Source organism: Bos indicus, chromosome 12, assembly GCF_029378745.1.
Source record: "Bos indicus isolate NIAB-ARS_2022 breed Sahiwal x Tharparkar chromosome 12, NIAB-ARS_B.indTharparkar_mat_pri_1.0, whole genome shotgun sequence".
Classification (NCBI taxonomy): domain Eukaryota; kingdom Metazoa; phylum Chordata; class Mammalia; order Artiodactyla; family Bovidae; genus Bos; species Bos indicus.
In genome coordinates, this window is record NC_091771.1 from 19,862,552 (window position 1) to 19,876,904 (window position 14,353).

The following is a 14,353-nucleotide window of genomic DNA, read 5'->3' on the forward strand; positions in this document are numbered from 1 at the left end:
ATTTCATGCAAAGATGGGCTCAATAAAGGACAGAAATGGTATGGACCTAACAGAAGCAGAAGATATTAAGAAGAGGTGGCAAGAATACACAGAAGAACTGTACAAAAAAGATCTTCATGACCCAGATAATCATGATGATGTGATCACTGACCTAGAGCCAGACATCCTGGAATGTGAAGTCAAGTGGGCCTTAGAAAGCATCACTATGAACAGAGCTAGTGGAGGTGATGGAATTCCAGTTGAGCTATTTCAAATCCTGAAAGATGATGCTGTGAAAGTGCTGCACTCAATATGCCAGCAAATTTGGAAAACTCAGCAGTGGCCACAGGACTGGAAAAGGTCAGTTTTCATTCCAATCCCAAAGAAAGGCAATGCCAAAGAATGCTCAAACTACCGCACAATTGCACTCATCTCACACGCTAGTAAAGTAATGCTCAAAATTCTCCAAGCCAGGCTTCAGCAATACGTGAACCGTGAACTTCCTGATGTTCAAGCTGGTTTTAGAAATGGCAGAGGAACCAGAGATCAAATTGCCAACATCCGCTGGATCATGGAAAAAGCAAGAGAGTTCCAGAAAAACATCTATTTCTGCTTTATTGACTACGCCAAAGCCTTTTACTGTGTGGATCACAATAAACTGTGGAAAATTCTGAAAGAGATGGGAATACCGGACCATCTGACCTGCCTCTTGAGAAATCTGTATGCAGGTCAGGAAGCAACAGTTAGAACTGGACATGGAACAACAGACTGTTTCCAAATAGGAAAAGGAGTACGTCAAGGCTGTATATTATCACCCTGCTTATTTAACTTCTATGCAGAGTACATCATGAGAAACGCTGGACTGGAAGAAACACAAGCTGGAATCAAGATTGCCGGGAAAAATATCAATAACCTCAGATATGCAGATGACACCACCCTTATGGCAGAAAGTGAAGAGGAACGAAAAAGCCTCTGGATGAAAGTGAAAGAGGAGGGTTAAAAGTTAGCTTAAAGCTCAACATTCAGAAAACTAAGATCATGGCATCTGGTCCCATTACTTCATGGCAAATAGATGGGGAAACAGTGGAAACAGTGGCAGACTTTATCTTTTGGGGCTCCAAAATCACTGCAGATGGTGACTGCAGCCATGAAGTTAAGAGATGCTTACTCCTTGGAAGGAAAGTTATGACCAACCTAGATAGCATATTGAAAAGCAGAGACATTACTTTGCCAACAAAGGTCCGTCTAGTCAAGGCTATGGTTTTTCCTGTGGTCATGTATGGATGTGAGAGTTGGACTGTGAAGAAGGCTGAGCGCCAAAGAATTGATGCTTTTGAACTGTGGTGTTGGAGAAGACTCTTGAGAGTCCCTTGGACTTCAAGGAGATCCAACCAGTCCATTCTGAAGGAGATCAGCCCTGGGATTTCTTTGGAGGGAATGATGCTGAAGCTGAAACTCTAGTACTTTGGCCACCTCATGCGAAGAGTTGACTCATTGGAAAAGACTCTGATGCTGGGAGGGATTAGAGGCAGGAGGAGAAGGGGACGACAGAGGATGAGATGGCTGGATGGCATCACTGACTCAATGGACGTGAGTCTGAGTGAACTCTGGGAGTTTGTGATGGACAGGAAGGCCTGGCGTGTTGGGATTCATGGGGTCGCAAAGAGTCGGACACGACTGAGCGACTGAACTGAACCGAACTGAACAAATAAAGATACTGTTGCTACTGTGATGCCATTGCTGTTAAACCTGAAGTTAACTTAGACAACGAAGGCCCACTACTGTCAATACATGCACACACACACGTATTGTTAAATATGCCATAATGTTTCCATTTCTGGTTACAGTACTCCATTTCTTTTTTACAATAAGTAGAGCTTTCTACTCTCAGTTTAGGAGGACAAGAGGTACTTTAAAAATAGGTGAAGAAAAGCACAATTACCATCTCTTTAGCTGATGTTTATCCAGCCACCCATGATTGATAGTGCATGATCTGTATAAGAAAATACTTTTGAGACCATTCAGGATTATTTTAACTTTAACCTCTCCTCTCAGGGGATGGGAATATTTAATATTGAGGTCTAAAACAATTATTTCTCTGAGAATAATGTCCTTTTGATTATTCAAACTTCATCCTCTTGCTTCTGATGTTGTTTTGGTGTGAAACAGATAGCTGGAAACTCCAGACCTTCCAGGATTTTGTCTTCTTCCTCGAAAATTCATGATTGGACTCTTGACCTTTGACCTTCTCCATCTTGCTCTCCTGAAGAGCCCTCATCTGACAGCCCGGCTGCATGAAGGCAGAGATAATTACAGACCATCAAGATATTGTACAGGCTTGTGTCTCTATGGTTAAATACTGGGTTTCTGCCTCCAAATTAGTAGCTTACTATATTTTCGTAAGTGCTGGAAATTTATGGAGTTATCATCGTTGAATTCTTGTTTCTAAAACAAAAACAAAAGAAAATACCGCTTGCTGATTTCTTTCTATTTTTGTGTCTTTGGATGGCTTATACCACCTGCAGCAGCAATCAAGAGTGTTATTGAGTTGTCTTCCTCGGAACTAAATTGGCTTTGCGGGGGCAGGTATTTCATATATATATATATATATATATATATATATATATATATATATATATATATTTTTTTTTATGAATGATGCTGTCCTCAGACCCAGGAGATTACTCATAGAGAGAGTATTGTTTTTATTATGTTAAATTATTATTTCCTTGACTTTCTAATATTTTGTTTGACAATAGAGGTAATTGGTGAAGTGTGAAATCTATGTGTATACTGACAAGTGCCTAGAAGACTTAGAAAACATTTCAAATCATTTAAAACTAGGGATGAAATCTGTGGAGGGAGTGGGATTTCTAAAGCTAATTTACAGCATCATAAAAACTCAAGATACAATGGAAATTTGCTGGGGCTCTGTAACAGGGCTCTGTTAACAACCTGGAGGGGTAGGGAAGGATAGGAGGTGGGAGGGAGGTTCAGTAGCAGGGACATATGTATACCTATGGCTAGTTCATGTTGATGTATGGCAGAAAGCAGAGCAATATTGTAAAGCAATTATCCTTCAATTAAAAATAAATAATTAAAAAAAAAAACCCATCAAGGTAAAAGGCACTTTTATCCCAAATAACTTATGTAGATATTTCCTCTGCCTTAAGGGTGGGGAGCATAACTCCCATTCCTAATGTATGACCCGCACACCGTTACTCCATTCCAAAGTGTATAATATGGAAATAACCCGGGGGAGGGACTGGAAGGCGAGGAAGAGAAACTTTACTGTAGAGAAGCTTGCTATATACTACTTTCAGCTGTATGATCAAGGCCAACACGGAGAGTCACAGATCATACTGATAATATGTGCCTTTGATATATGATGAAGATGGCCTCTTCTTCCTCAGAACCCATAACCGGAGTCTTATCTTGAGAAGAACAACACACAAATTCCAGTACTGGGGCATTGTACAACATACTTGACCAGCACTCCTCAAAACTGTCAAGGTCATCAAAAGCCAAGAATTCTGAGAAACTGTCACAGCAAAGAGGAGCCTAAAGAGACAAGACAACTAAATGGACTGTTGTATTCTGAATGGGATCCTGGGATAGAAAAGGGGTTCTAGGTTAAAACTAAGGAAATCTCAGTAGACTATGAAATTTAGTTATTAATAATGTACCAGTATTGGTTCATTGCTTGTACGATGTTGATAATGGGGGAACCAGATGTGAGTGTGGTAACTTTCTGTAGTACTCGTAGTTATACTGTAAATCTGAAACTACTCTAAAATATGAAGTCTATTTTTAAAAGGTGCTTTGTTATCTGTTCAGCTGATACTTTCTAGTGATCAAAATTATGCCAACACTTAACATTTTCTTGAGTTCTTTGAATAATAGGCAACTCACCGTTTCAAAAGTGGTACTTTGATTAATGCACAGCTCTTAGTATTTTGTCTTTTTATTTTTTGGTAGGTAGCAGTAACTACCAAAGAGATTGGAAGTGTTTAAGGTTGGCTACGCCCCCCACAAACTTGCTCCATGGCTGTAATCAAAATGTCGCAAGAGAGATTTTTCCCCTGGACATTTATCGCATTGTCATTCATTAGCGAGCAAGTGCAGAGCACTTCAAAGGGTCTGTTATGCAAGTTTGATGAAGTCTAAGCACTCTTTTGTTTTGGGGACCACATCTTGTTTCAAAGATTCACTCCAAGCAGGCAGGATATTCCAGGGTCAGGATTTTGTGTCCTTATTCCAACAGACACCCTGAAATCAGAAATCATCTTAAACCAATGACTGGAATCAGGAATCATTTCTAATCATTCAGGTTGTAGGATTCATTGGATTTTCAAACTCTGTGCATGTGAGAGCATTTTTAAACTGTTTTGACTGGTTCACATATCTTGTTATTTATTTCATCAAGGAGAGCTCATTTCTAATATTCTTCATGCTCAAAAGCTAGTCACTAGTTTAGGCAGTAAAATTAGCAAAATTAGGATGCTAATTAGTAAAGTAATTTTGTTCATTGAGATGCTGGGAGCTAAAGGACTTGTCATGTATACACTGGAGCATGGCCTTCTCTGATGTAATGAAGGTGACTACCCATAAACTATGCATTCTGTGTATCATAGTAGCTAACCATCTTTAGAATTAAAGCTTTAGCTAGTCAAACATCCTATTACATTGATTACATGGAATGTTTTGAAGTAAATTATAGACATTGGTACAAGTATATTCCATTTTTTTTTTTTTTTTGACCAACTCAACACAGAAATCTGCTTCTATTCCTTCTGTTCATTCTTTCATTTGAGGCAGAGAAGTATGCTTAAGTTTGCATCTGAGGTGAATATAATGGTTGGGTATGGTATTCCTAAGAGTGAACTCCAAATGTTAATACTTCCTGGGACATCATGGTGTGGGGGAGGTGAACAGAAGAGAGTGTGGGGTGAATGCAGTGTCAGAGAAGTGCTTTGAATTCACTATCAGAAAAGTACAGTGGGTAAGGCAAGCTTATTTTCCCTTAATCTAGAATGTTCTATTTTTTGATACCAGAACTAGTTTTGAACACAATGTTTTTCAATATTTCACAGAAATAATGTTCTATGTTAATACATAGTTCTGTCCCTTATCCAACGCTATAGCAGAAGGTCAAGTCGGGAAGCCTGGAATATGTGTCCCCTTGATAAAAACAATAGAAACAAGAAACATGATCATGAACATGAACATTATTAAATAGTACCTAACATTTACTGGGCTTCCCTCATAGCTCAGTTGGCAAAGAATTTACCTGCAATGCAGGAGACCCCAGTTCTATTCCTGGGTTGAGAAGATCCACTGGAGAAGGGATAGGCTATCCACTCCAGTATTCCTGGGCTTCCCTTCTGGTTCAGCTGGTAAAGAATCTGCCTACAATGCGGGAGACCTGGGTTCGATCCCTGGGTTGGGAAGACCCTCTGGAGAAGGGAAAGGCTACCACTCCAGTCTTCTGGACTGGAGGATTCCCTGGACTCTATAGTCCATGGGGTTGCAAAGAGTCAGACACGACTGAGCGACTTCACTTTCCCTTTCCCAGGTGCAGGTGTAACTTCTGTTAAGGGTTCTAATACATTACACATATTAACTCATTTAATCCTACAACACATCTAGGAAATCTATTTATGGAAAGCTATTATCAATAATTGGATAGACTAGATCACATTGTATACTGGAAAAAGTTACAGTTCTCTGACAAAATGGCAAGATGGCAGAGTCAGAAAATCTAGAGCAATTAAAAAGAATGGTCATATAGAAAACAAAGAATTTAATTATATTAGCATTCATCGACCACTCCCCGCCCCGCCCCCCTGCCCCAAATTGCATGTCCCTGTAGTTAGAATACTAAAAATGCCTACAAAATTAACTGACGGCCCTTATAGGTACTGGTGCAAAGCATATTTTATTTAAATTTTTACTATCTTCTAAGCTTTTATTATCCCTTAGATGCCCCATAGATGCAGCAGTGAGATATGATCTGTGTAGAAGAAAGAACAATGATTTATTTTCAAGCTCTGTTCTGTAAGAAATTAGAGAAACAAAAATTCTGGGAGGATGGCAAGAGAGGCAGTAAGTTTAGACTCTTCCTGAATCTTCTAATCAACATGGGTGGAGTAGCAAAACCCAAATGGGCACAGATGAAGTCTACAATAAAAGAACAAAACAGAAACCCTAATAAATGTGCATTTGGGGACAAAACGCTGACAGCAAAAAGACTTGTGTGGTATCACCAAAACTGTGCAAGAAGCTGAGAGAAGGATTGAGACTTATAATGGACTTGAGAGTGGGAGATCCACATCACCAGCGATACTCACTGGAGGCTCAGTGGTCTGCTCTAAGAAGAACAACTGATTCTGGGAGTGGGCATCACAGGATCCGATTCATGGGTGAGTGCAAGGAGGCCATGGTAGGATCTGATGATGCTGTGGCTCTCTGACTCTATGAGCTGTTGAAACTAACCAAGTAAGCTCACTTTCAGAACAAAGCCCTGCGTTGAGTAGAGACTATTGGGAATAGAACTTAAATTGATCAGGATGGGTACAATGGGAGCAAGGAAAGAGAAGGTTCCAATAAGAATGAGGGAGAGGAGCAGCAGCGGAAGATCTCAGAGACGATGGGGCTATATTTTGGAATCCTTCATGAACAAAAAATAGAAGAGGTTGCTCTAGAATGTAAATTAAAGCCCTCAAGAGGAGCCACCATGGTAAGAAGCCTACGCCCTGCCCCCTGGAGAGTAGCCCCTGCTTGCGAAACTAGAGAAAAGCCTACACAGCATGAAGACCCTACACAACCATAAATAAATAAAATCATTAAAAAATTAAAATATGAGCCAAAGATAGTATAATTTGTCAAACTGACATTTAACTGTAAAGATAATAAAGGAGATCAGCCCTGGGTGTTCTTTGGAAGGAATGATGCTAAAGCTGAAACTCCAGTACTTTGGACACCTTATGAGAAGAGTTGACTCATTGGAAAAGACTCTGATGCTGGGAGGGAATGGGGGCTGGAAGAAAAGGGGATGACAGAGGATGAGATAGCTGGATGGCATCACCGACTTGATGGACGTGAGTGTGAATGACTCCGGGAGATGGTGATGGACAGGGAGGCCTGGCATGCTGTGATTCATGTGGTCGCAAAGAGTCGGACACGACTGATCGACTGAACTGAACTGAACTGATGCAAAATCTCTTAGAATATTGTTTCATTGAGACTTCATGAAGACTCTCCCAAAAAATAAACTTCAAGTAACTAGAATAACTTGAAGGACTGATTGAGAGCATTAAATATATATTTATCTGAAGAATTAAGATCACATAATAATCAGAGTTCCAAAGAATAACAAGGAGAGATAAGAAAGCCTACCTCAGCGATCAATGCAAAGAAATAGAGGAAAACAACAGAATGGGAAAGACTAGAGATCTCTTCAAGAAATATAGAGATACCAAGGGAATATTTCATGCAAAAATGGGCTCGATAAAGGACAGAAATGGTATGGACCTAACAGAAGCAGATGATATTAAGAAGAGGTGGCAAGAATACGCAGAAGAACTGTACAAAAATAGCTTCACGATCCAGATAATCACCATGGTGTGATCAATCACCTAGAGCCAGACATCCTGGAATGTGAAGTCAAGTGGGCCTTAGAAAACATCACTACGAACAAAGCTAGTGGAGGTGATGGAATTCCAGTTGAGCTATTTCAAATCCTGAAAGATGATGCTGTGAAAGTGCTGCACTCAATATGCCAGCAAATTTGGACAACTCAGCAGTGGCCACAGGACTGGAAAAGGTCAGTTTGCATTCCAATCCCAAAGAAAGGCAATGCCAAAGAATGCTCAAACTACTGCACAATTGCATTCATCTCACACACTAGTAAAGTACTGCTCAAAATTCTCCAAGCCCGGCTTCAGCAATACGTGAACCATGAACTTCCAGATGTTCAAGCTGGTTTTAGAAATGGCAGAGGAACCAGAGATCAAATTGCCAACATCCGCTGGATCATGGAAAAAGCAAGAGAGTTCCAGAAAAACATCTATTTCTGCTTTATTGACTACGCCAAAGCCTTTTACTGTGTGGATCACAATAAACTGTGGAAAATTCTGAAAGAGATGGGAATACCGGACCATCTGACCTGCCTCTTGAGAAATCTGTATGCAGGTCAGGAAGCAACAGTTAGAACTGGACATGGAACACCAGACTGGTTCCAAATAGGAAAAGGAGCACGTCAAGGATGTATACTGTCACCCTGCTTATTTAACTTCTATGCAGAGTACATCATGAGAAACACTGGGCTGGAAGAAGCACAGCTGGAATCAAGATTGCCGGGAGAAATATCAATAACCTCAGATATGCAGATGACACCACCCTTATGGCAGAAAGTGAAGAGGAACTGAAAAGCCTCTTGATGAAAGTGAAAGTGGAGAGTGAAAAAGTTGGCTTAAAGCTCAACATTCAGAAAACGAAGATCATGGCATCCAGTCCCATCACTTCATGGCAAATAGATGGGGAAACAGTGGAAACAGTGTCAGACTTTATATTTTTGGGCTCCAAAATCACTGCAGATGGCGATTGCAGCCATGAAATTAAAAGACGCTTACTCCTTGGCAGGAAAGTTATTACCAACCTAGATAGCATATTGAAAAGCAGAGACATTACTTTGCCAACAAAGGTCTGTCTAGTCAAGGCTATGGTTTTTCCAGTGGTCATGTATGGATGTGAGAGTTTGACTATAAAGAAAGCTGAGCTCAGAAGAACTGATGCTTTTGAACTGTGGTGTTGGAGAAGACTCTTGAGAGTCCCTTGGACTGTAAGGAGATCCAACCAGTCCATCCTAAAGGAAATCAGTCCTGGGTGTTCATTGGAAGGACCGATGCTAAAGCTGAAACTCCAGTACTTTAGCCACCTCATGAGAAGAGTTGACTCATTGGAAAGACTCTGATGCTGGGAGGGATTGGGGGCAGGAGGAGAAGGGGACGACAGAGAATGAGGTGGCTGGATGGCATCACCAACTTGATGGACATGAGTTTGAGTGAACTCTGGGAGTTGGTGATGGACGGGAAGGCCTGGGGTGCTGCGATTCATGGGGTCGCAAATAGTCGGACACGACTGAGTGACTGAACTGAACTGAACTGAATAATCATAAGGAAGACATTTTATAATGCATAATGGCTATGTGCTCTGACGATGTATATAAGTAGAATTATAAAGAATTCGGTGGAGGAGATGGATAGATTGGGGGTTTGGGACTGACATGTACACACTGCTATATTTATTTAGATAACCAAGAAGGACCTACTATTGTATAGTACAGGGAACTCTGCTCAATACTCTGTAATAACCTAAACTAGAAAATAATTTGAAAAACAACATATACATGAATATGCATCACTCTTCTGTACTCTGAAACAACATAATGTTGTTGCTCAATTATACTCCAATGTACAATAAAAATTTTTTAGAAGAGAAAGAATTTGGAACATAATTAGGAAATTATTAATATAAGTAAAACAAGATCATTTACTGACTTAGAGGAAAAATTCTATCCATATAAATGAATGAACCTAGGCAATAATTGTTGATAGCTGTTCACATCATTAAAAGAGAGACAATTAAACATTATATATCCTTTCTGATGAAATTTCACATTACCACTGTGAAATATCCTGACCAAAAAATTGAACCTGAATCCAATTGTCTTTAAATTTAAAATCTAATTATGGTTTTATAGGATCAGAAGGAACAGCAGGACGTATTCAGTGAGGCTGTGGGGATATAGTTAGCAAAACCTGGATCAAGGAAAACTCTGTATGATAAGCAATCTGATAGTCTCAACAACAACCTCCCTCCTCCCCCCACCTCCCCCCTCCACCCCCCGCCAAAAAAAAAGAAAAAAAAGTGAGTGAAGTCGCTCATTCATGTCCGACTCTTTGCGACCCTGTGGACTGTAGCCCACCAGGCTCCTCCATCCATGGGATTCTCCAGGCAAGAATACTGGAGTGGGTTGCCAATTCCTAAAAAAAAATTCAAGGGAAAAAAGGAGAGAAGAAGCCTACATTAAAGACATATGTCAACCAATAACAATGTATGGTCCTTATTTGAATCTCAATTAAAAAAAAAAAAAAGAAACAGAACTCCTCTAAACATTAAGATATTTGAAACTACAGAGAAATCACTATTAAACATTTTTAAGGTATCATAATTGTACTGCAGTTTTGTTTTAAAAAAGAATCTTTATTTTTTATCTAAAAATCCTTAGAAATGTTTATGGGTGAAATGATGTTTTCTTGAATGTGCTTAAATAATCACGGGAGAGGGAAATGTCTTGGGGTACAGGTGAAACAAAATTGTCAATGAATTGATAGTTGTTGAAACTAAGAATTAGATACTTGGAGATTTTTAAAAATACTATTCTATGTTTGAAATTTTGTGTGATAAGTAGTTTTATAAAAATTAGGGAATGTCCTTTTTTAAAAATCACAAGTTAGAGTTTAGGTATGCTGCTGCTGCTGCTGCTAAGTCGCTTCAGCCATGTCCGACTCTGTGCGACCCCATCGACGGTAGCCCAGCAGGCTCCCCCGTCCCTGGGATTCTCCAGGCAAGAACACTGGAGTGGGTTGCCATTTCCTTCTCCAATGCATGAAAGTAAAAAGTGGAAGTGAAGTTGCTCAGTCGTGTCCGACTCCTAGTGACCCCATGGACTGCAGCCTACCAGGCTCCTCCGTCCATGGGATTTTCCAGGCAAGAGTACTGGAGTGGGGTGCCATTGCCTTCTCCGAGAGTTTAGGTATAGAAAGCGTTAACCAAGCATAGAAGAACTTCTTTAAAACACTTATGAAATAGCTGGAGTCCTAAACACTATGCCAAATTCTTTCCCTCTTAGTTGACAAATCATTTGTATTTTTACAGAAATTTAATTTAGATGTTTCTACTTAGCTCATTCAAATATTATTGCATCAGAACTATTTGATGTTCAATTTCCACTCATCCAGAAAAAACAAAAACAATAACAAAACCCCAAACCAAAAAACAAACAGCAGATGCTTATCTTTTAAGTTGTGTGTAGACCATAAAAATAGAGCAAAGAGACCACCACCACCACCACCAACAAAAGCAGAATCTGCCAGACCTTTTTAATGTCTGGGCTCAGAAGTCCCAGAACATTCTTCTACATTCTATTGGTCAAAGCAGTCATGGACCAGCCAAGATTCAAGGTGAGGAGGAAATATACTCCATCTCTCGATGGGAGGAGCAGCATGTACATAGAAGGGTGAGTGGGACTGTTTGAGGTCGTCTTTGGAAACTAGCTACCAAATTTATGTGCAAAGTTAGAGCCTGCCTGCTTATCACAGCCTACCGCCCATCAGCTGGGATGATATGTATATCTTAGCCTATCTCTCTACATATGAAACACAATAAATACAAAAAATACAAAAATACAAAACACAAAAAATAATCCATAAAATATAGTATATATTGTATATGTATAAATACAAAAAAAATATTCTTTGATACCAGCTCAGCCAGGTAGGCCCACGTGAAAGACACATAGCTCTATTTTTGCTTGAAAGGAAACATTTCTCAGTATGGGAAGAGAGTGTAAGGACCTGAATGGGCGTTTAAGAAAGCACACAGTCATATTTTAGAGCTATTCAATCTACTACACATCTCGCAGATACGGGTGCCGTATCCAAGGCAGCTACCATCCTGTGTCCGATGTGATACGTGACTTTTCTTGGGGGGAAAATGTGGTATCTTTGCTTTAGGCATTCCTTTCCTGATTCGCCTTTTCAGTTGTGACGACTACGTTTTTAAATCCACTAAATGCAAGGAACAATGGATGTCTTTCTTAGCTACTTGTAAAAGGTCATATGGAAAACGAGCTTGGGCAGAGTGGTTCCAGCTAGACACGTAAGCACATGCATAAATGAACACATTTAGAACATTGCTTGTCAGTGTTAACCCTTTGCTTACACAGAAAAAAGGGGACTGTTTGCCTGTCTTCAGTTGGTTTTAAGCTTAATTTATGTGAAGTTGGAAACAGAAGTGAATCCCTGAAACAGATACTGATGTTTTTTAATGCTAGAACCCTGGGAAGACCCAGTGTGGAGGTGGTGCCTGAGTCCTGGACACTGGCGGGGACATTCAGGATCTTGCTTGTCTGGTCTAAATTAGGACAGTAAGTAGACCAGAGCTTCAGGAAAACTATTAAAGGACTCTAGCACTATAAAGATTATGCCCATCCAACACATGCAAAAGAGAAGTAGCAATGCACTGTAATTAAGTAGAAGATAGTAGAAGATATAAATAAAATATTCTGACTTTTATTATGATTTTTTCCATGTGATTAATAATTTAAAAAAATCATGTTCTTTCAAAGTCTTTTTTTGTCTCATGATGTAGTATTCTTGCTTCTTGGGGCCTCCATACTTACATTGCTTTGGGGCAATATAGCTCTGGCTCAGATCCATCTTTTCAGGAAGCCCAGATAATTACTTATCATGAGACCTGGTAGGATGGTCTGCTCACCAGCATAGTTTATTGACTGATACTTTTGCACTGATCTAAGAGTGCTGTTTACTCTTGGTTGGAATATGGCTCCTTAGGGGAGAAACTGATGAGGTTAGATCATCCTCAGATTTCTGGAAAATATTTTACTATAATAGACCTAGTCATACCAAAAAGTATTATGAGACCTCATGGATCATCTTGTGGGAAAAACCCTGGACTTCAACGCCATTATTTTAGCAGCAAACATAAAAATATTTTAATCCATCTCTCACAATATAGGTTTCTAAATTTATAAAGTCTACTTTGTGAGTGCCATATATAAAGAAGGGACTTGAATACATGCAATACTGAAAGAAACTCTTTTGTAAAGCGATGTGACTAATAGGTCTGGACAAATGCTTTTGGTCGCAATATTGAGCACATGTGCAAAAAAAGGGTTTGTTTCTCTAATAAGAGATAGAGGAAAATCATGTGTGAGATGTACACATGAGAAGAAACAATAGTAATAAAAAGTTCTCTAAAATCCAGCATGTCTTTCTATCAAGATGGAGCAAAAGAGTAAATACATTTTGCACATCAATAAATTCTAAAAGGCCAAGAACTTGTAGGATCTGAATTAAATTTTATGAAAATACTGCATCGAACTGATGATGATTTCATTCTGAGTGCCCAAGTCATTTTTCTGCATACGTTTTTTTCTCCTCTCTTCTTTCCTTCCCTCCCACCCTGTCCCAGCACCCCTCCTCCTCTCTACTTCTAAAAGAAGAGAGCACTGTTCCCAGAACTCTCTCAGGCTTTTTTAATTGAAAGCAATGGTTCTGAGTCATTCCTTTATATTAAGTGAAACACTTTTGCCTGAATCTCCAGGGATGAACTGATTAGCACAGCAAGAAGCCGGTGGACTCCGGTTGTCCCTGCAAGTGGTGGAAAGAATTAAATACAATTGTGCAAAGATAACACTGAAAGAATGATATTTTCTTTCAAAACATGTCCCTCTCTGAAACATCAGTGCAGACATATGTCGAGATAGAAACCAGATCGTATTTCTAACAGTTGAAGACTCAGATTTCATCAAACAAGACTGTTTGTTCTCATGCCCAAATTGTATCCTACACTGTCCCCTTGTCTGGACTATAATGGAATATAATGTTAACTTCGGACAGTGGGGGTTGAGTTGGTGCCAACCTTGCTAATGAACATGTGGTTTCAATAATAATGTGGCTACTTGCACGTTAGGTGGCAAGGTGCCAGGTACTTAATGTCGAGAGGCAACCGATGTGAAAAGTACCATCTCCTGATATGATTGTATTTCCAAAAGTGCTCTGGGCCCAGATTGAGACTCAGCAAATCAAGGGGTGTCACTCAGTGTCAGGGAGCTTAAGGCACTGTCAGACGGGCACAAGGCCTGAAGATCTCTCTGCAACCCTGAAGCATCCTATAGCCTTGGTGATAATGGAATGGATAACAGTGCAGTGTGGAAAAACTTAGCCTGCCCCAGGAGGGGGTGGGAGGGGAAAGGATTAGGATCACTCCTTGCTTCAAGTTCCTGGTGTTTTGGACTCTGGGACTTGAGGGTCTGAAAGCTAGAAGACAGTGAAATGAATTACAGTTTAATGATATTCCCACTACACTGACAAAATGGATTCAATTACATAATGGTAGCATTAAATGTTATTAAGAAGGGATCCAGAGTCTTGAGGCCAGGCTCTCAGAAAATCATGATAAGCTGCTTAAAACAGCTGAAATAGCACATTTATGGGCCTTCCAGCCCTCGGTTTGTTGAAGAGGAAAAGAGTTACATTTGCTGAAACATTCTGCAGTGCTGGTCTGT

General features: G+C 39.9%; 1 long non-coding RNA gene across 1 annotated transcript in view; it reads left to right on the forward strand.

The window, feature by feature from the left end:
* The window catches only part of LOC139186187 (uncharacterized), a 395,626-nt gene that overhangs the window by 279,146 nt on the left and 102,127 nt on the right, over window positions 1-14,353 (forward strand). The window lies entirely within an intron of this gene.